The following is a 23835-nucleotide window of genomic DNA, read 5'->3' as shown; positions in this document are numbered from 1 at the left end:
TTTATTATTTAGAAGAATAGAACAATTTGTGTAGGCCTATAATTTAATTCTGAGCAAAAAATACCCATATCAAAATGATAATAGCAGAATTTGAAAACTGATATCGGAATTGAAATATGTATTGTAAGCCGTACCACTTAATTTTTTTTTAGTAAAAAAAAAAAGATAATGTAACACGATTATTTGGAATCATCTTAAAAATATTTAAAAGTAAATTTTCTTATAAACGAGTCATGAGCGACCTGATATTGATTCCGCATGAGCACCATCAATTAAATTTTTAATGATAAACGAATTAAGTGTCGTATAAACCAGACAAATTTTTGACAAAATTTCTTTTCTCCACATTGAAGCCTCGTGTTTTATGCTGCATGAAATTTTAAACAGGAGTCCCGTAGTGGACTGATAGCAAAGTCATGGTTCCCAGTAGAACACCGAACTCAAGTATCACTGGCTGCGGTTAGTAAGCGGGTTTGTGACCACTTTGATCAGCCTGCGTAGGGACCGAGGTTGCGTGGTATCGGTCCCCATTAAACTGTTCTACCGTAAAGTACTCGACTTCGCGCAGGTCGTCGGGCTACCAAAGCAGGGGAGCCATCCCCTCTGCAAAGGATCGAAATTGCGATATCATGTCTTCGGATCAACCTTAAGGATGTTTCTCAGACCGTCGCCAACAGCCCATTGGGCAGCTCTAGTGCGACGTAAATACCTACCTACCTGCGAATTTATATTATCTATCGCCCAATTTAACCAATTGATACACAAACGTCAACATGTGCAAACTGCGTAAAAACATTAAAGCGGTAGAGTATTAACTGATAATTAAGATTTTAAATAGAATCTTATAGTGCGTTCAATAATTTGACCTGGGACTGAACATAAAGACAATTATGAACATATTAGGATTTCGCACTTTTATGTTAGCTTCCATCGTAAGTAAGAATGAAGCTATTGCGCATGCTCACGTTTATGCTAGATGGTACGTATCTTTGCGTTATGTTGGCGTAATTTACGTTACAAATACAAAGCTACATGTGCGCTGTACATATCGTTAAATGCTTTCTGTTAAAGCCTACCTTTGAACATGACCTTCACGGAGCCTACCTTCATGAGCATAGAATGCGAATTTGAAGAAATGTATTGATGAAATTTAGAAATGAATCGTTTGATATTACAGCAATTGGTTGAACGAGGAGATCGTCTGCGTCCATTGTAAATGTTTGTTTTAGTTTCTTAGTCAAAGATAAAACGATATTCCACTACTTTTGCGTTTTTAAATTACGGATTTTTGCGAAATCTCCTATTTTCCCTTACGTAAGTTGGGTATTCTTTTACCGGCGCATGCGCACTGTTAGTGTACTCTCTTTATTTCTAGAAATCTTAAGTACGGGAGTTATCGTAAATTGGCGAAATCTATGTATTGTCAAATTATAAGGGAAACGGCATATCTTGCTACCAAACATTCGACTATTTACCTACAAGCACCACAGAGAGCTATAGCATACCTGCCAACTTTTAATCCTTTCCATTATCATTTTTCCCAGTGGTATTAAAATGGAATTAAAACTTCAATTTTAAGCAAACAAATACGTTGTGTTTGAGAAAACTTAAGTTCACAACCATGATAGTAACGCATATTAATATATGTGCTTAATTTTTGTAAGAATAGTGGTGATCAATATCATTTAAAAATTAAGATTATAAAAGAAAAAAATAGTATATAATTACTACCATTTTAAATATGAAAATAAAATCTTCCGGAAGAGTTTGCAGGTATGCTATAGTGCTCCACCCTCCAGCTAACCACGAACAAGCACCTATCCCCTTTTTACACAACTCGATCTTTTAACAGCCATGGCAGGATTGCCAATAATTTTGATCTTGGTCAGACGACGAGGACAGCGTTTGAGCTGGTACACCCTTCTCCAAACTTCCACATCATAGACAACGAGGACTTTTCATACACTTCATAATTTCATACTGCATATACACGCCGGTTATCGACAGGGACCGATCAAGACAAATTGAGGCCCAAGGCCCACCAAATTCTCCGGGCCCCTTACAAAATATTGTGAAATTAAATTACTGAAGTTTACATAATATTTTGAGTAAATAGTTCCGACAATAGAAAGGAATCTATGAAATTACCTAATTCAAGAAAAACATTCTAAGAAATGTTCAAAGCAGGCAATTGAATAATATTTTTCTATGATAAAGTTTACGTATCTATAAATTAAAGCAAAATATATAAAACAATAAAACAATGCTAGATCAAAATAAAAATAGTTTGGTGACCACAAACAGTTGAAGTCTGTGATTTTTTCTAAAAGTCACTGATTATTTTTATGAATTATTTTTTTTATTGTAATCTGTAATTATTTTTTATTTAGTACTTAAAAAAACACAAAGCTAGCCCACCTTCCATTAGACTTTTTACAAATTTTTGAGGCCCCTCAGAAATTCAGCTAGGCCTATGCCTATTGGGCATAGGCGATAATCAGGCCCTGGTTATCGAAATCAAACTCCCCACCCCCAGTAGAAAGAACAGCACTTTTATCGTCTGCGTTACAGCGGAGCTCTCAAAGCTCCACATTCAACTGGAGCTTTCAATCGTTTTCCGATTCCTACAATTGGAACACGTTGCCATTTTATTTCCATTTTGTTTTTTCATTCATTTCAGCTTCCTTTTTTAAAAAAAAAAGTCAATCCAGACATTTAATCAGAATAAATTAAATGATAACTCGAAAACATAATTTCAAAAAAAACATTTTGAATTGAAAAAAAAAATAACGATGAATACAAATAATTTGTCAAATTCCAAGGTCTCGTTCATCATTGTTATCTATATTTAAAAGAACAAACACTAAACGTAAAAAAAAAACAAAAAAAAAACAGATTTCATGAAGGACAAGTCTTTTTTTTTATTTTAACGAACGTCTAAAGAAAAACTTAAGCAAAATTTAGATATAGCTTTTACATTTTCCACTAAGTCTACGAAGAAAGCCTGCAAAATTCAAGAACGGCTTTCAATCAAATTAAAACACTGTCGTACACCGATTAATCATGCACCAAGGCGAAAATCCCTTAAGGTAGGGTTGACCTTTCTGGGCATGTATAAGCAAAATAAAAGGATTCTGAGTTCAAAACACTCGCTATATCGATAGCATTTAATAACATGATTGTTGACATGCGCCCTCAAGACATAATTGATATAAAACCCTTCTGATGAGGTATAAATCGCTCTATACATGGTATTGTTCGACTGCAGAAGGCTTTTAATGATTTGAATGATCAAAAACATTAGATTGATGTTTCTTTTATTTTATTTTAATTTATTTTATAACCGTCGTTGAGCAGCCAACCTAATTTTTTTGGGTTCACGACTACTAATGTTGTAAAAACTGCCTATCTTAGAAATATCTTAATATGTTTAAGTCAATTGACGTGTAATTTCAAACGGAAAACACCAAGGCAAGCAATTTTTTTTATTCTTTTCAAAAATATATATCTGTTACCGTGTCTGACAGAAATCAAGAGAATGTCGGCATTTCACGTTCACCAGTGAATGTCAACAACCACATAGTCGCTTTGGTGAATGTCTGAAATATTTTTTTTTATATGATATCAATTAATTCGTTGATATTATCATATTTATTCTGTATTTTAATATTTCCTGAGAATAGATAGGAAAAACATTAGTGTTCGGAGTACCAGGCAAATGTATACCGGGCAGAGGCACTGAACCTCAAAAAAAACATTGATGTAGGGCATACCGGGCAAATGTATACCGGATAGAGGCACTGAACCATAAAAAAAAACACCAGTGTAGGATATACCTGACAAATGTATACCGGACAGAGGCGCTGAACCTCAACAAAAAAAAACATTGACGTAGGGCATACTGGGCAAATGTATACCGGGCAGACGCACTGAATCTTAAAAAAAAACACCAGTGTACGGCTTACCTGACAAATGTATATCGGGCAGTGGCAACGAAGCATAAAAATCATTTTATTTTATTTCATAATCGTCGTTGAACAGCCGACCCAATTTTATGGGTTTACGACTACTAATGTTCAACTCCTTAGCCTTGTAATTTTGAACCCAGTCCAGACGACAAGGGAACTCCTGGATAGAGTATTGGGAGAAATTTGCCTTCGCGGAGGACTTTCTGATGGAGATAACCTGCATTTGCGTTACATGGAGAGGAAGACAACAAGAACCTTCCACGGTTAGCCTGACTGCAAGGGGACTCTAACCCATGAACCGTCTACCATTGAGGATATTTCACGTCAACACTGTGGTCGGTGCAAACCAGATGCGGAATTCGTATCTACCAGTCATCGCTAGGATTCGAACCCGGTTTTCCTCGTTGAACATTAGTAGTAGTAAACCCAAATTTGGGTCGGCTGTTCAACGACTGTTATAAAATAAAATAGCTATAAGTAGCGTTTACAGAAATGAACATCGCTTGTTTGCGAGTTGGAAAATATTGACATAAATGCGCCCTTAAGACAAAATTGACAAAACACACTGATGAGGATTAGATCGCACTATAAATAATGTTGTTCGACCACAAAAACAGATAAAAAATATTAAATTGATGTTGCTTTCATTGGTGGAAAGATTGACAGTAAGTAACGCTGGTTAACAAACGACGTTTTGTCATTGAAATTTTTAATTTTTATGTAGCTCAAAAGTGCGTTTAAAAAAAATATAGTTTGATATGCGCGTTTGGAAAGAAAAAAAAGACGACTTAGAGCTATCAATAAGCGTTTAAAAAAACGGCATAACTTGAAATGCGAGATTAAAAATTGACAAAACTCAAAATGAATGTTTAGAGAAAGCTAGAAAAGCACATTTAAAAAAATTTGTATTTAACGCAACGAAAGCACGTTTAAAAAAATTGACGAAACTTGTAATAAGTGATGGAAAAATTAACATAGTTGAAAAAGCGGATTTAAAGATTCATGCTGAATGTTAAAAGTTACATGTTGAGTGTTACCTGTTGAATTAGACCAGTTGAATGTTAAATGTTTAACTATGAACCAAAATTTTTAACACACTCAATATGAAAGTTTTCTTAGTTATGTAAACACTAAAAATAATCTTTCGTTACTACTTACTTTTTTTAAAAAAAAAATAGTTACCAGCAGTTTTTTTTTTAAAAAAATGCAGATTCCATTAAGTTTATTTATTTAAATTGCTATGCTCATTTTTGAAAACGCGCATTTCAAAATCTGATCATTTTTTCAAAACGCGTTTTTACCAATATCCATTTTTTTGAAGTTCGCATTGCAAGCGATGTATATTTTCTTCAATACGCGATATGTTTCATTGTTTCGTACAATAATATTATTGTACTCGACTTGTACCATAAATTAACATTACATTAAGGCTAAGAACATCTTACTCTCGAGGTTTAGAACGTTAGTCGAAGTTGGGTATTTTTAATTCTTCCTCATGGATGCCGTAGAGAAATTATTGAAAAAAGTGTATTTCAAACTAGAGAGTGTTTATAAAGTCCCGGACCCATTTTAATGTTTAATAACTCATAAAATAATAAAGATAGATTGAAATTAATAACATAAATGGTTAGATAGAATCAAAAAGTTTCATGACCCTTGTCAATGAACTTCCCCACTTCGTCGCACGGAGAATATCAAGTCGATAGTCAATTACAAGCCAGGTAGCATGTCGGCATCCACCATAAAATCTGTGCTGTGGTGTATGAATTCTCCTTAATATCCGCTCGAATAAAACATCACATAGAAAAGTACTACATAGAACATCAAAAGTAAACATAACATTGCAATAGTTGCCAAAAACAAAACAGAGAAAAATGCAATTAATAAGCAGACGATATTTAGAAAAGTACAGATATTTAGACTGGAAAATTAAATTATCTGAAATTAACCACACGCGCAGACGATATTTACAAAAGTAAAGATATTCAAACCTGAAAAGGAAAATATATGAGTTATTCCATCAATAAACGCCATAAGTTTGTTCATATCTTCATTATTTTATGAGTTATTAAACATCAAAATGGGTCCGGGAATTTATAAACACCCTGTATATTAAACTATGATTATTATTAAACATTATCATGAAATGATTTTTCAGCCTTTTCTGAAATAATCGATACTTCATTTGTTGTTGTCGTCGTAGGCCTTTAAGGCAAGGGGTGCGATTGTTCTTGTTTTCCAGTGGCGCCATCCATGGGCCAAAAATTCAATTTCTGCCACACCCATACGTCACTCCCGTTTATAGGATGTCCCGTTAATGGGTCATTCATTCATCCACAGATCGTAATTTCGACCTGAACCAGAGAATGATCAATCTCCGATTCAGTACTCCCCAGAGGTATAATTTGTTATTGGAACATGAAGGACTTTGCAACCCAGTAGATTTAACATGCACCATTCACCATTTACAACACGGGGAGTACTTTCGGCCTTCTGGATTCGAACCCCTGGTCCCAGGAACGTGAGTCCATCGCCCCGCCAAATAGACTTTTCCGATCCTGATTTTTCATCTAAAGTAAAATTTTGGAATCGCTTACTCATACAACCAAGAAGCACAAAGAAAACACATTTTATTTATTTATTTTGTCCGTTGCTTTAGTATCAAACATTGAATTTTATTAGGAACTTCTTTTACAAATTCCGATGATTAGCACGATTGTCTTTTTAAGCATCACTTACGCATTAATATTAACTTTTTGCCGAGATATTTTTTTTATAATTTTGTCATTATTTTGTATTAATTTAAATATCACAAGTACTTCACTTTTTAATAATTTATAGTTATGAAATACAGCAAGAAACACCTATGTCTTTTCTCGTGTTAAAGGCAAAATCTTAAAAACTAAGAATAATATAAGAATAAAACTAAGAATAAACTAGAATAACCCAAAGAATAATTTTTTTAAATTTGCACTTATTTGTAGTTCTAAGAGAAAAAGTTATTCATCAGTGAAATTTCGTTAAAAAATAAAATCAATTATTGATAAATTTTTGAATATGGAAAGAAAGATTTTTTTTTTTTGTATTTTATATTTTAGTACAAATATATTTCCGATAATAAAACAGATTTTTTTTGTAACTATTAGACTGTTTTTTTTTTTTTTTTTTTTTTTTTTTTTTTTTTTTTTTTTATAATGAAACTGCGCCAAAGAGTTAACTCTTAGGCATCCGAGAACGTTTTATTAATGGATTAGGGAATGGTCTTTGTAAGATGTAGTTTGTCATTGTTGCAATATCTATTAATTTGTGAGAAAGTGAGAAATTGATTTGGAACATCTTGGCTTACAAGTTCGGGGTTGAAGTGCGGTTGCTCGCCAAAGACGATAGAATATTGCTTCTGTCTAGAAAGGGGTAATTGATTTTTTCTCAAATTAATTGATGCGGATTCGAAAACCTATTACTTTCCCTCTAGATAGAATTGAAAAATAAATACGATACAGGATAGAATTAATTTTCTTTTTCAGAGACTTCAAAGAGCCTGAAGTGAAAAACAGTTCCTACAATGATGATTAATTTTAATGCGTAACAAATATGCTACCGTGAATGACCAAAATCAAAAGAATGTCGACCTTCACCGGTGAATGTCAACAATCTCGTAGTCTCTTTGGTGAATGTCCGAAATATTTATTACATCCGATTTGATATTAATTTATTATTTATTCGATATTTTAACATCTGGTGGGGATAGATTAGGAGAAACATCAGTGTTCAGAGTACCGGTTAAATGCATACAGGGCATTGGCATTGATGTAGGGCATACCGAGCAAATGTATACAGGCAAGTGGCACTTAACTTGACGTAAAGTGAGTGTCTCGATCCTGATTGGTTGCGGAAACGCGACACTTGTCTGCGTTAGCAACTGTTTTTTTCCATTCGTTTTCGAGTAAGCCAAGCCCGTCAAGTATCAATTCTTTTAAGTGACACATTCTATATTCTTTCACAAAGATTCTTTCTCTAAGATTTAAATTCTTACACCATATATTTACACAAATACTTAACACAAAGACAGCCACGAAGCTATGTGGAACATAAACAAACTAATTATGCATCGAAGTTCCACAAACAAAAATATATTACGGCTACAATAAAATAGTTAATCTAAGTTAAGTAAAAGAGAAAGAATTATACTTCAAGTAATTCGATGTGCTATACGGCTGTGTATTTAATTAACTTCACGTTAATTAACATTCTACCTTATGTTTAGGAACTTAGCTTAACTTTAACACGCCATTTTGCTGATAAACGATCAGTTGGCCGCTGACGTCATAGGTCACATGTGTGGGTATCTATGATCTTCTTCTTGAAGTGCAAGTACCCAATTATAGACATCTCGTAAACTAAGGCATAAAATTAATTCAGATTATTCATTTTTCAAAACAGATGCTTTATAGTTATAGGACTAGACTAACAATATGAGATATAGCGTTTAGTTCTTGCCCTCAAAAAAGAAAATAAACACTATTAGAGAGAAACGATTATTTTATTATTTTTATCCGTCATGCGATTCCAATCTTGAATTTAACTAGTTGTTTGTTTACTTTTTTTCAAATAAAAAGAAAGAAAGGGTACATTAAATCAATTCATAGTCTTCCCGTACGGCATAAATAGATTTAAGTAACTTTAATAGTGCTCTTTTAACCTTGGGATTTTAATAGGTTTTCATTATAAAAAGCGGTTAAGCGACAGGTTGAGCTCTTTAGAATGACTTGACAAGATCAAACCTATTCATTTCTCTAAGGTTATTCTTTTTTTTTCTTTTCATTTCACTTCAATAAAAATGCGAGTGTTCACACTTACCTCCGCTCTTCGCAAACATTACGAACAGATGGTTTCCTATCTTTTTGTTTTAATTAAAATTTTAGTACATATGGTATATTTAAAATTTATTCAGCGTTACGTGCTTTTTTCTGGAGCACGAAATCAGCTTTTCCTCCTTGCTGTATTCATAAAATTTCCTAAACGGGTAGTAGAACAAGAAAAGGATATTTTTCACCAATTATAACAGACGTTGGACTAATTATTGAAAATAGTTGTGTGTTTAACATTTGTTCTAAGCGCTGTATCGATTATCATAAGCTCAAATTACACAGTGGAACGAATTATTTGTTCAATTTATGCAAGTACTAATTTGGGTGTGATGATTTTTAATACAAAATTAGCTTTGTTCCAAAAGCTACAGATGTTTTTAAAAGTTGTATTTTGAGATTAATTTATTTTTCGTCTGAAATATTAAAGAGCGTTTGAATTTATATACATTCAAACATAATAGTCTGCTCTTTTAAATATAACACAAAAAACAAAAAGCATTAACGTCTGCTCCTTTAAAAATAACACAAAAAAACATAAAGCATTAACGTCTGCTGCTTTAAGAATAACACACAAAAAAACATAAAGCATTATCGTCTGCTCCTTTGAAAATAACACAAAAAAAACAGAAAGAATTAACGTCTGCTCCTTTAAAAATAACACAAAAAAACAAAGTATTAACCTCTGCTCCTTAAAAAAATAACACAAAAAAACATAAAGCATTAACGTCTGCTTCTTTAAAAATAACACAAAAAAACATAAAGAATTAACGTTTGCTCCTTTCAAAATAGCACAAAAAAAACATAAAAGAATAACGCATCGCATCATAAACTGAAATGTAATATCACTTTCTTTTCAACATTCCCTATGCAGCAGAGAAGGGGGAACATTTAGTATTCACTCGAGTGAATTTTAAAAAAATCCTGATTTGGAATATATTATTGAATTACATCGCAAATTATAGCTCTAAGAGAGATACCAATGACATATTTTAAATTAGTGACGAGGAAATATCTAAGATCTGTTCAAAACGACAATAATAGAAAAAAATTGTTTGTCCGAGTTATTTTTCAGCATCATAAAATTAAAAAAAATATTTAGACAAAGAAATTTAGACAAAAAATATACATACAAGTTCTAACATAATCACAATTTATTAAAAAGAATAGAATAGAAAGAAAATAAAAGAAAACATTTGTGTAGTCACTCAAATTAATTACTCAAAACACGAATGTTTATAAAAATGAAATTATTTTTTATTTAACTGTGAATTTATTTTTTTACTTTATGGTAAGTTTTATTAGTTTTTTAACCGGTGTGTAGTTAGGCCTTGTGGCATTGTTTTTCTAAAAGCGACGCATGCAATTTTTATATTTTCTGCAAAATACCGATTTTTTAATCAAATAAAGGTAACCTCAATTGCCAAAGAATTCAGTAAAATTTTAAAAAATGTTCTGACGCACTTTCTATCATATAATTAATTAATTTTTTTCCTTTGTTTATTCCTGCGAAAATATTGTTTTGTAATTTTTTTTTGCTTACTTTATCTACTTTATCTACTTTGCTTTCTTTTATTTTATTTATTTATCTACTTTGGTTTCATAATGAACAACTTAATGTTGGAATAACTTTAGATACATTCGGTATTTCATTATTTATTTCTTTTGATTACATGATTTATAGTTGACTAATGGCAATTTAGAGGCGACTATCTTCATCATATATTCAGTATTTGTTATTGTTGTTGTCGTCGTCCATTAAGGCAGAGAAGGTGCGATTGTTCTTGTTTTCCAGTGGTGCCATCTATTGCCAAGAATTTCACTTCTGCACACGCCCGTTTATAGGGCTGACCCATTCATAGATCCGCAGATCGTAATTTTCACCTGAACTAGAGAACAATCAATCTTCAATTCAGTACTCCCAGAGTGATAATTTGCTATGGGAAATGGAGGACTTTGTGAGCCGACACATTTAAAGTGAACCGGTCACAATTTACTAAACGGGGAGTCTTCGGCCGATTGGTTCGAACTCCCGTTCTCAAGAACGTGAGTCTAGTGCCCTGCCAACCAAACTACCCCGACCTTATAATCAGTATTTAATAATAAAATTATATTTTCTTTTAATGTTTTGAGAATAGAAGATTATCAGAAAATTTTTACGTACAGTTCCTGTTTCGCCATCTTCACCTCAATATTGATCAATGACTAGTCGTGTCGCATATTTTACAAAGTTTCTGGAAAAATGTAAGAATAAATGAAAAATAATAAGATAAGAAAAGTCTTATTAGATGGAAATTTAACCTAATTTCTCAAATCGATTTCCGTTTAAATGGGAAAAAATCTGAATCCACAAAGAAACTGTTAACACAGCTTTGTAATAAATGTGTATCATACCAATACAGGGCGATTTTTGAGTTTAAACAGTTGTTTCCAGCGAAAAAATTAATATTCTATCTTCAAACCCGAATAAAAGGTTTCTTTCCAATAAAACTTCTGACATGTCAAGGTAAACTAAATTTAGGAAGACTTAACTTCTTTTTTAACTCATTTAAAATTGATTCATTTAAACACCTAACAGAGAAAAGACAGCGAAATTAAAAACTGGTTGTTAAGTTTTTGATTAGGAAAAAAAAAGGAATATATTTTTTGGTTGACTAGTGTAATGTGTGGCACAAATAAATAGTCCAGGTTGGAAACTATTATTTATTCAAACTCTTCGTTTCCACAACACAAACAAATACACACACACATATTCAACACATGAAATAATATATAAAAATCTCGAGCGAGAGAACGTTCAAAAGTCCGTGTTCTCATTTCAACTTCTTCGACCCAACTCCACATCTCCTCTCCCAAAAATGGCCCCCACTCGCCAAGATAGGCGCGCTTAATTCCATAAGTGTTATAAATTATTTCTGTCTCTGTTTATTAAAATGAAGAGTTAATAGTCTTACGGAATTGAAATCTTACACTAGTTACCAAATGTAACTTGATACCTTCAGTAAATGCATCGTTATTTACAAAATGTAGTAGATATCAAAGCATTATCATGAGGTACCTTATGATAGATGAAAGTTGACATAGTCTATAATTAAATCCCTCAAATCAACAGTGAACTCACGATATCTCACAGGGACATATAGGGATATATAAGACATGTTAACTTGATTCTATCATGAGGTACCTTATGATAGATGAAAGTTGACATAGTCTATAATTAAATCCCTCAAATCAACAGTGATCTCACGATATCTCACAGGGACATATAGGGATATATAAGACATGTTAACTTGATTCTATCATGAGGTACCTTATGATAGATGAAAGTTGACATAGTCTATAATTAAATCCCTCAAATCAACAGTGATCTCACGATATCTCACAGGGACATATAGGGATATATAAGACGTGTTAACTTGATTCTATCATGAGGTACCTTATGATAGATGAAAGTTGACATAGTCTATAATTAAATCCCTCAAATCAACAGTGATCTCACGATATCTCACAGGGACATATAGGGATATATAAGACGTGTTAACTTGATTCTATCATGAGGTACCTTATGATAGATGAAAGTTGACATATTCTATAATTAAATCCCTCAAATCAACAGTGATCTCACGATATCTCACAGGGATATATAGGGATATATAAGACATGTTAACTTGATTCTATCATGAGGTACCTTATGATAGATGAAAGTTGACATAGTCTATAATTAAATCCCTCAAATCAACAGTGATCTCACGATATCTCACAGGGACATATGGGGATATATAAGACATGTTAACTTGATTCTATCATGAGGTACCTTATGATAGATGAAAGTTGACATAGTCTATAATTAAATCCCTCAAATCAACAGTGATCTCACGATATCTCACAGGGATATATAGGGATATATAAGACATGTTAACTTGATTCTATCATGAGGTACCTTATGATAGATGAAAGTTGACATAGTCTATAATTAAATCCCTCAAATCAACAGTGATCTCACGATATCTCACAGGGACATATAGGGATATATAAGACATGTTAACTTGATTCTATCATGAGGTACCTTATGATAGATGAAAGTTGACATAGTCTATAATTAAATCCCTCAAATCAACAGTGATCTCACGATATCTCACAGGGATATATAGGGATATATAAGACATGTTAACTTGATTCTATCATGAGGTACCTTATGATAGATGAAAGTTGACATAGTCTATAATTAAATCCCTCAAATCAACAGTGATCTCACGATATCTCACAGGGACATATAGGGATATATAAGACATGTTAACTTGATTCTATCATGAGGTACCTTATGATAGATGAAAGTTGACATAGTCTATAATTAAATCCCTCAAATCAACAGTGATCTCACGATATCTCACAGGGACATATAGGGATATATAAGACATGTTAACTTGATTCTATCATGAGGTACCTTATGATAGATGAAAGTTGACATAGTCTATAATTAAATCCCTCAAATCAACAGTGATCTCACGATATCTCACAGGGATATATAGGGATATATAAGACATGTTAACTTGATTCTATCATGAGGTACCTTATGATAGATGAAAGTTGACATAGTCTATAATTAAATCCCTCAAATCAACAGTGAACTCACGATATCTCACAGGGATATATAGGGATATATAAGACATGTTAACTTGATTCTATCATGAGGTACCTTATGATAGATGAAAGTTGACATAGTCTATAATTAAATCCCTCAAATCAACAGTGAACTCACGATATATCAAAGGGACATATAGGGATATATAAGACGTGTTAACTTGATTCTATCATGAGGTACCTTTTGATAGACGAAAGTTGACATAGTCTATAATTAAATCCCTCAAATCAACAGTGAACTCACGATATCTCACAGGGACATATAGGGATATATAAGACGTGTTAACTTGATTCTATCATGAGGTACCTTATGATAGATGAAAGTTGACATAGTCTATAATTAAATCCCTCAAATCAACAGTGATCTCACGATATCTCACAGGGACATATAGGGACATATAAGACATGTTAACTTGATTCTATCATGAGGTACCTTATGATAGATGAAAGTTGACATAGTCTATAATTAAATCCCTCAAATCAACAGTGATCTCACGATATCTCACAGGGACATATAGGGATATATAAGACATGTTAACTTGATTTTATCATGAGGTACCTTTTGATAGACGAAAGTTGACATAGTCTATAATTAAATCCCTCAAATCAACAGTGAACTCACGATATATCAAAGGGACATATAGGGATATATAAGACATGTTAACTTGATTCTATCATGAGGTACCTTATGATAGACGAAAGTTGACATAGTCTATAATTAAATCCCTCAAATCAACAGTGAACTCACGATATCTCACAGGGACATATAGGGATATATAAGACATGTTAACTTGATTTTATCATGAGGTACCTTTTGATAGACGAAAGTTGACATAGTCTATAATTAAATCCCTCAAATCAACAGTGAACTCACGATATATCAAAGGGACATATAGGGATATATAAGACATGTTAACTTGATTCTATCATGAGGTACCTTATGATAGACGAAAGTTGACATAGTCTATAATTAAATCCCTCAAATCAACAGTGATCTCACGATATCTCACAGGGACATATAGGGATATATAAGACATGTTAACTTGATTTTATCATGAGGTACCTTTTGATAGACGAAAGTTGACATAGTCTATAATTAAATCCCTCAAATCAACAGTGAACTCACGATATCTCACAGGGATATATAGGGATATATAAGACATGTTAACTTGATTTTATCATGAGGTACCTTTTGATAGACGAAAGTTGACATAGTCTATAATTAAATCCCTCAAATCAACAGTGAACTCACGATATATCAAAGGGACATATAGGGATATATAAGACGTGTTAACTTGATTCTATCATGAGGTACCTTTTGATAGACGAAAGTTGACATAGTCTATAATTAAATCCCTCAAATCAACAGTGAACTCACGATATCTCACAGGGACATATAGGGATATATAAGACGTGTTAACTTGATTCTATCATGAGGTACCTTATGATAGATGAAAGTTGACATAGTCTATAATTAAATCCCTCAAATCAACAGTGATCTCACGATATCTCACAGGGACATATAGGGATATATAAGACATGTTAACTTGATTCTATCATGAGGTACCTTATGATAGATGAAAGTTGACATAGTCTATAATTAAATCCCTCAAATCAACAGTGATCTCACGATATCTCACAGGGATATATAGGGATATATAAGACATGTTAACTTGATTTTATCATGAGGTACCTTTTGATAGACGAAAGTTGACATAGTCTATAATTAAATCCCTCAAATCAACAGTGAACTCACGATATATCAAAGGGACATATAGGGATATATAAGACATGTTAACTTGATTCTATCATGAGGTACCTTTTGATAGACGAAAGTTGACATAGTCTATAATTAAATCCCTCAAATCAACAGTGAACTCACGATATATCAAAGGGACATATAGGGATATATAAGACATGTTAACTTGATTCTATCATGAGGTACCTTTTGATAGACGAAAGTTGACATAGTCTATAATTAAATCCCTCAAATCAACAGTGAACTCACGATATATCAAAGGGACATATAGGGATATATAAGACATGTTAACTTGATTCTATCATGAGGTACCTTTTGATAGACGAAAGTTGACATAGTCTATAATTAAATCCCTCAAATCAACAGTGAACTCACGATATATCAAAGGGACATATAGGGATATATAAGACATGTTAACTTGATTCTATCATGAGGTACCTTTTGATAGACGAAAGTTGACATAGTCTATAATTAAATCCCTCAAATCAACAGTGAACTCACGATATATCAAAGGGACATATAGGGATATATAAGACATGTTAACTTGATTCTATCATGAGGTACCTTTTGATAGACGAAAGTTGACATAGTCTATAATTAAATCCCTCAAATCAACAGTGAACTCACGATATATCAAAGGGACATATAGGGATATATAAGACATGTTAACTTGATTCTATCATGAGGTACCTTTTGATAGACGAAAGTTGACATAGTCTATAATTAAATCCCTCAAATCAACAGTGAACTCACGATATATCAAAGGGACATATAGGGATATATAAGACATGTTAACTTGATTCTATCATGAGGTACCTTTTGATAGACGAAAGTTGACATAGTCTATAATTAAATCCCTCAAATCAACAGTGAACTCACGATATATCAAAGGGACATATAGGGATATATAAGACATGTTAACTTGATTCTATCATGAGGTACCTTTTGATAGACGAAAGTTGACATAGTCTATAATTAAATCCCTCAAATCAACAGTGAACTCACGATATATCAAAGGGACATATAGGGATATATAAGACATGTTAACTTGATTCTATCATGAGGTACCTTTTGATAGACGAAAGTTGACATAGTCTATAATTAAATCCCTCAAATCAACAGTGAACTCACGATATATCAAAGGGACATATAGGGATATATAAGACATGTTAACTTGATTCTATCATGAGGTACCTTTTGATAGACGAAAGTTGACATAGTCTATAATTAAATCCCTCAAATCAACAGTGAACTCACGATATATCAAAGGGACATATAGGGATATATAAGACATGTTAACTTGATTCTATCATGAGGTACCTTTTGATAGACGAAAGTTGACATAGTCTATAATTAAATCCCTCAAATCAACAGTGAACTCACGATATCTCACAGGGACATATAGGGATATATAAGACATGTTAACTTGATTCTATCATGAGGTACCTTTTGATAGACGAAAGTTGACATAGTCTATAATTAAATCCCTCAAATCAACAGTGAACTCACGATATATCAAAGGGACATATAGGGATATATAAGACATGTTAACTTGATTCTATCATGAGGTACCTTTTGATAGACGAAAGTTGACATAGTCTATAATTAAATCCCTCAAATCAACAGTGAACTCACGATATCTCACAGGGACATATAGGGATATATAAGACATGTTAACTTGATTCTATCATGAGGTACCTTTTGATAGACGAAAGTTGACATAGTCTATAATTAAATCCCTCAAATCAACAGTGAACTCACGATATATCAAAGGGACATATAGGGATATATAAGACATGTTAACTTGATTCTATCATGAGGTACCTTTTGATAGACGAAAGTTGACATAGTCTATAATTAAATCCCTCAAATCAACAGTGAACTCACGATATCTCACAGGGACATATAGGGATATATAAGACATGTTAACTTGATTCTATCATGAGGTACCTTTTGATAGACGAAAGTTGACATAGTCTATAATTAAATCCCTCAAATCAACAGTGAACTCACGATATCTCAAAATTAAAACGACTTCCGAGATAGTGAGTTTGCGAGATAACAAGTTCAAAATTTAATATGTTCTTAAAAGAAGAAAAATATATTCTAAAATATTATTTTAAAAACTAGAGTCATGATACAAAAGAAAAAGTACTAAAAAATATGCATGTAATGATTTTTGACACAACAATGCTAATTTTATTTTTGAAAGATAAGGAGAAAAATAATTATGTATTAAATATAATATAACTGGTTTACAATAAACTTATATTGTGATTTTACCGAAAAAATTCATTTTCTATTTCGAAAAAATTTCGGCATGACAATTGTTATGTCCACCTTATGTTATGTAATGAATTGTTAAGTCAATTGAGTGACATAATTGTTATGTCAATCAATTGAATTGTTGTGCCTGAACCTTAAGTTTTTGAGAAGAAACTTTTAGACATAGGAATTCAAATGAACGTTAGGTGGATATAGAATGTCAAGTGGGAAAATATTTTTTTGTTTTCGAGAGAATACTGTATACGTTTCAATTATTTGCGTTTAGTAGTAGACATAATTATTCTAAATAAATATTAAAATATAAATACAGATATGCCAACTGCTCCGGACATGCCAAATTAATTTTTTAAAAAAGAAAACGATAATATATTAACAATGCAAATATTTGACTATTTTTGCTTGCTTTTTAAAAGGTGTAGCATGACATAAGTACTTTACTTTATTTATAAAAAATTGGGCACCTGGGCAGCGCAATGGCCCCTATCCCATACATCTAGAAATTTACATAAGTTTAAAGTGATAACATTTTGAATTTAGCAGTCTATGTGGTTGCCAATACAAAATTACAAGTACTTTGCTTGGGTAAATAAACATTTGAATATCGAAACTAAATTTACACATATAAATATAAGCATATAAATCTAAACATAATTTGAAATATATATACATAGGTTGACATAGATAAATATAGTAGATATAACATTTGAATATCGAATCTAAATTGACACATATTGACATATATAAACATAATTTGAAATATATATATACATAGGTTGACATAAATAAATATAGTAAACATAACATTTGAATATCGAATCTAAATTGACATCTGTTGACAAATATAAATATAAGAGAAATATTGTTCATTAAATACAATAGAATTTGCAAAAGTTGTGCATAAGTTGATAAATATATATGCATAAATTGACATAAGTACTATAAAGTGGTTAATTATGTGTGCCTACGAATTATTTAGAAGTAGTGGTGGATAAAAACCTACTAAATTGAATTTATTAAATCAAGAATCACCATTAATAAACTATCACTTTAAAATATATATTTGCTGTCCGGAGGAAGTTGGCATCTCTGTAAATACATTACCCTCGCCACTATGGATCCGTAATTATCATGTTATAAAATTTTAATAATTTAATGGTAGTCAACGTAATAAAGGTTTACTTAGTAAACATTAATTTGCTCTTATTCTTTGTCTTGATATATTAATTCCAGAATATTGATTAGGGGTGCTTTTGCCAACGTATATTTGGTTTGAAACTCGCTCTGAAATCACACCTGGTATTTCAAAAATTCCGCTTTACTTTTCACTTTGAAGCCTAGCGTACAAAAATAATGAAAGAACTCTGACAAAAAAGGGTTAAACCATAACCAAAATTCAGCAGCTGTCATCGTAAGCGTTTAAAGGTAATAAATTATTTTAAGTACCTCACATTTAGAGATCGACAACCACAGAAATATGCAAATGGAAGATAATAATTATTCTTATGAACTTCTGCCGATCGACAATCCGCACAGCTTTTCATTATTGCCTTCTTAGATAATATCTAATAACTTAATTAAGCTATTAGAATCTGTTTTCGGTCTTTATCACTCTTATATTATTATTTTTGACTTGGGACTTTCTTTTTTTTTTTCGTAGGCTTCACTCGGAATGAAAAGACAAATTGTGTTTCACTTTTGAAGACATTCTTCATTCTGGTGTAAAAAAGCGTGGGATGTAGAAATTTCGAACAATCTTTTGGGTCATTAATCAAGGAAGAATGTACTTGGCGCCATCGTCTGATTAACCTGTAAACTTAGACGACTCTGGCTTTTTTTCAAGTCTTTACAGGTATGTGCTTTAAGTTAAGTATTGAATGATTGCAGCTGCAAATCTGGGGTGATATATCGGATTTGCGCAGCTATATCTAAAGTATCAATGTTCCTTTCGTCCATATCCATTCTAATACTATATGTTAACAATTGCTCAAAATGAATGTTACGTTAATACGATTGCTGTGGAGATTGCAACAAAACAAATAACCCTTCAAATCAAAACAATTCCGATCCAGTAGAAAAGTACTTTTTGATCCAGAACAACACTTAAAAAACTTTTAAAATTTTCAAATTTTATTAAAATACTTAAGTAAAGTAAATAGTTCAGGATCAAAATTACATGCATAAAGAAAATGTTGTCTTTTTGTCATTAATCAAAGAAAAATTCATTTTCACCATTGTCTGATTAATCGGCACAGCAAAATTCTTTACCGGCATACGTTTCAGATTTTAAATTGAATGATTAAAGGTGCAAATCCGATACAAAACAGCTATTTGTTGATATGAAGGTATTGAATATGTTACTTTCGTCTAAATGTTTTCTAATACATGTTAATTTGATCAAAATAAATGTTACTCTAGTATCCGCAAAAAGAGATTATTAAAAAACAGATGTCTTTTTAAACTAGAACAATTTCGATTTATTAGAACAAAAAAGTATCGATCCACTAGGACCACTAAACATCTTTTCTGAAATTTTTAAATTTATTAAAATATATACTCAAAGTAAATGTGCCTTTTGGGTCATTAATCATAATCGACGAGGAATTTATTTGAATCGCCGTCGTCTGATTAATCAGCTAACTTACACAAGTAAAAAAAATTATTTTTACAGATATGCTACAGATTTAGTATTGAGTTTTTTTCGCCCCCATAGAAATATCAGTTCTTTTTTGTTCGAGATCAAATCCATTCTATTTATAAAAATTTTGATCGAAATGAATGTCAAACTGAAATGAGTACAGCCAAAATAGCAATAAGCCTTTAAAATGAACCAATCAAATATAAAACTTTTTTCTCGATCCACTAGAATTACTATTGAGGTATTCTAGTGGATCGAAATCTAGTATTCTAGATATAATTTCGATCTATTAGAAATATCTCCACGATCAGATACTAGATCCACTAGAAATAAATTGTATCTAGTATACTATGTATAATTTAAATTATATTTAGTTTAATTTAATTATATCTAGTACGTAAAATTACTAAAATACTGGTGTAAAATAAATGCGCGTTTTGAGTCATTAACCGAAGAGAAATTTATTTAGTGCCATTGCCCGATTGATAGGCACATTTTTGCGGGGAAAAATGTTTGAAGTTATGTGTTTCAGATTAAGGTATTGAAAGATTAGCTGCAAATACGAAAAAAATTGGCTATTCTATGCTGTTGCTAAAAGTATTGAAAGTTTCTTTTATCCATATTCATTCTAACATAAGTTAATATAATTTATTTCTTTTTACAAAATCAATGTTACAATATGGCTGCTGTGCAGATTATGACAAAATGGCTGAACCTGTAAATTGAAACAATTCTGATCTTCTGGAACGAAAAAAAAAATCATACTGATCCACTAGGACCACTAAAAAAACTTGTACAAAATTTGTTCAATTACTAAAATATTTAAGGCAAGTAAATGCGAATTATGGGTTATGAACTGTCACAAGACGAAGTTTTCGCCATTTAGTTTTCGAATCGTCACAATTTATGCGGCAGTCTCACCAATAAACTCGTCAGTGTCCCTCTCACCAATATACTCTCTAGTGTCTTTCTCGCCAATTTACTCTCTAGTGTCTCTCACTCTAATATACTCTCTAGTGCCTTTCTCGAAAATTAACTCTCTAGTTTCTTTCTCGCCAATTTACTCTCTAGTGTCTCTCACTCTAATATACTCTCTAGTGCCTTTCTCGAAAATTAATTCTCTTGTGTCTCTCTCACCAATATACTCTCTAGTGTCTTTCTCGCCAATTTACTCTCTAGTGTCTCTCACTCTAATATACTCTCTAGTGCCTTTCTCGAAAATTAATTCTCTTGTGTCTTTCTCGCCAATTTACTCTCTAGTGTCTCTCACTCTAATATACTCTCAAGTGCCTTTCTCGAAAATTAATTCTCTTGTGTCCCTCTCACCAATATACTCTCTTGTGTCTTTCTTGCCAAATTACTCTCTAGTGTCTCTCACTCTAATATACTCTCTAGTGTCTTTCTCACCAATATACTCTCCAGTGTCTCTCTCCCCAATTTACTCTCTAGTGTCTCTCTCGTCAATATACGTTGAATTATTTATAAATAACCCACCCCCAATGGTCAAAACAATTTCAATAAACAAATCAAGTACAAATACCAATATGCAAACATTTTTATCAGTTTAAATGCGAGAGAAATCAGTACATATATATATACCAATAAACGTGCGAACATTATCTATAATCCGTTTCCTAAATTAAAAATTAATTTTCTGTATCTCAAACAGATAATCTCTAAATAAATATTCTTCTTCATCCAAAACTAACAATAGCGGAAGCTCAAACTGTCTCGTCATGAATTCATAACAAGACTCATTTAAAACTCTCACGGTCTATTTTTTTAAAGAAGTAAGATAAAGAAATTTATGACTGATTTTATTAATTAGCTTTTCTTCTGAGGAAGAAGAAGATTCCACTTAACAATTCTCGCATTAAGTCGGTATAACCAACATAACTCTCTCTCTCTCTCTCTCTCTAAGAATAGAGCGTCAACCTCCTGAACAATACGTGATACTCTTTATAATGCAAAGAGTTTAAAAAAAGAAAAAAAAAAGAAGAGAAGAAAAAAATATATTGCTCATTTCTCATTTGCTGTCTCGCGTGGCAATCTTAACTGAACAGGATCAACAACTCGGAGCACGTATTGACACTTGTTGCACAGCATGCTATTCAAACAATCATGGCGATGGATATCCCTGAAAAAGGAGAGTGGTTAGTTATTTATTACTTTGCAAATATTCTTTGACTAGGTTCGAATAGATAGGCTGTTCTATTCGAGCAGCCTATCTATTCTTCCTCGGCCGAGGAAGAACTTACGTAATTAAGAACATTACAATCCTAATTGCTTTCCTTTTAACCCATTGGCAAAATGGGTCCCAGTTTGGATTTAAGTACGTTCCCACACTTTTCAACTGTGTTCAAGAGTAATACTAAGCATTGCGCATGCGTCGACATTGCATGCGTTGCTATGGAGACAGCTGCTGTTTTTCTTTTTATTTTCACTAGCAGGCATTTTTAATGTATTTGCGTAATACTAATGCACGAAATTCTAAGAATTCAAAACAATCATTCAAATCCATATAACAACTTTTTTTTTTTAAAAAAAAATTACATCTTTTTAGTAAATATTAAGTCATTCAAATAAATTTGAATTCAAATAAATGACATGCAATTCGTTAAACATATTAGAAATGTGCTATAGTATAAAATCTTAAGATTAGATTTCTTAAACTGATATCTCTTTAAAAAGGTCAAAATTTTAGCTATAATTAAAAATTGAAATAAGTAAATTGCAATGGAAAAACCCGCATAAACAAATAAATTCTAGTGAAACAAATAAATTCCTGATATAAATCAAAAATCGTCAAATAAATTCGTAATATATAAATTCGTGAAAAAAAGCGCTTTCGACAAAATACTAAAATAGAGATCTATCGACAAAGACTACTCACTTCTGCCTAGCTTATGCTCTCTCTGGTTATTTCAGTTTCCGTTTTTAAAAGCGCTATATGTTGAGCCATCTCATCTAGATTTGGCATGTGACATTTTTAGCGGCAATCATTGGTCGATTTTCTAGCGTTGCCATTCGGGGAGTTGTAATGAGGCTTTTTTTGTCGCCGTGTAAGAGAAATATATGTATAGATTTTTATATTTTTTAATTATTAACGTATAATTACTGTCTTGTCGGTGATTTTAATATAAATATGAATGCTGAAGATTTAAAAGTATTTTGTAATGTCTTGAAACACGTACATAGGCATGATATGAAAATCAATCCGACGACAAACATCAATTGAGACAGTTTTTGCAACCCATGATATTGAAATGTTGTGGCGTTTAACGGAGTCAATCCAGAAAGAAAAAGCATTTGACCAATGGGTAACCAGTGATATCGTAATAAGGCGTTCACAACTTTTTTTAAAAATCTTGTTTGTTATTACTATTTAAAAATAAATCGGGGAAATAAAAAAAATTCGTATGTAAACATAAATATTTTAGAACTATTTATAGATAGTGATAGTCACAAATATTTAACTCCTTCGAAAAAATGATGCAATGAAATGTACTATATCTATAAATGTCTAGCCACAAAAAGGAGTCTAAAATGTATGACTCCTGTATGAAAAAAGTGTTAATACGCATTTGTATATCCCAGGTAGATATCTTTTTTGTGCTTTTCCCATATTTATCTTTAAAATAGAAATACCTATATACGGGAATTTTATTTTATTTTATTTTA

At 31.9% G+C, this 23835-nt stretch overlaps 1 protein-coding gene across 1 annotated transcript in view; it reads left to right on the top strand.

The window, feature by feature from the left end:
- The window catches only part of LOC107437956 (semaphorin-5A), a 322074-nt gene that overhangs the window by 79274 nt on the left and 218965 nt on the right, over positions 1–23835 (top strand). The window contains exon 2 of the mRNA XM_071185935.2: positions 19177–19368. The gene's annotated coding sequence lies outside the window, so the exon portion shown is untranslated. The remainder of the gene's footprint in view (positions 1–19176; positions 19369–23835) is intronic.

This window comes from Parasteatoda tepidariorum, chromosome 5, assembly GCF_982258835.1.
Source record: "Parasteatoda tepidariorum strain Cologne lab strain chromosome 5, Ptep-v5.0, whole genome shotgun sequence".
Taxonomy (NCBI): domain Eukaryota; kingdom Metazoa; phylum Arthropoda; class Arachnida; order Araneae; family Theridiidae; genus Parasteatoda; species Parasteatoda tepidariorum.
This window is presented reverse-complemented; position numbering and strand designations above follow the sequence as displayed.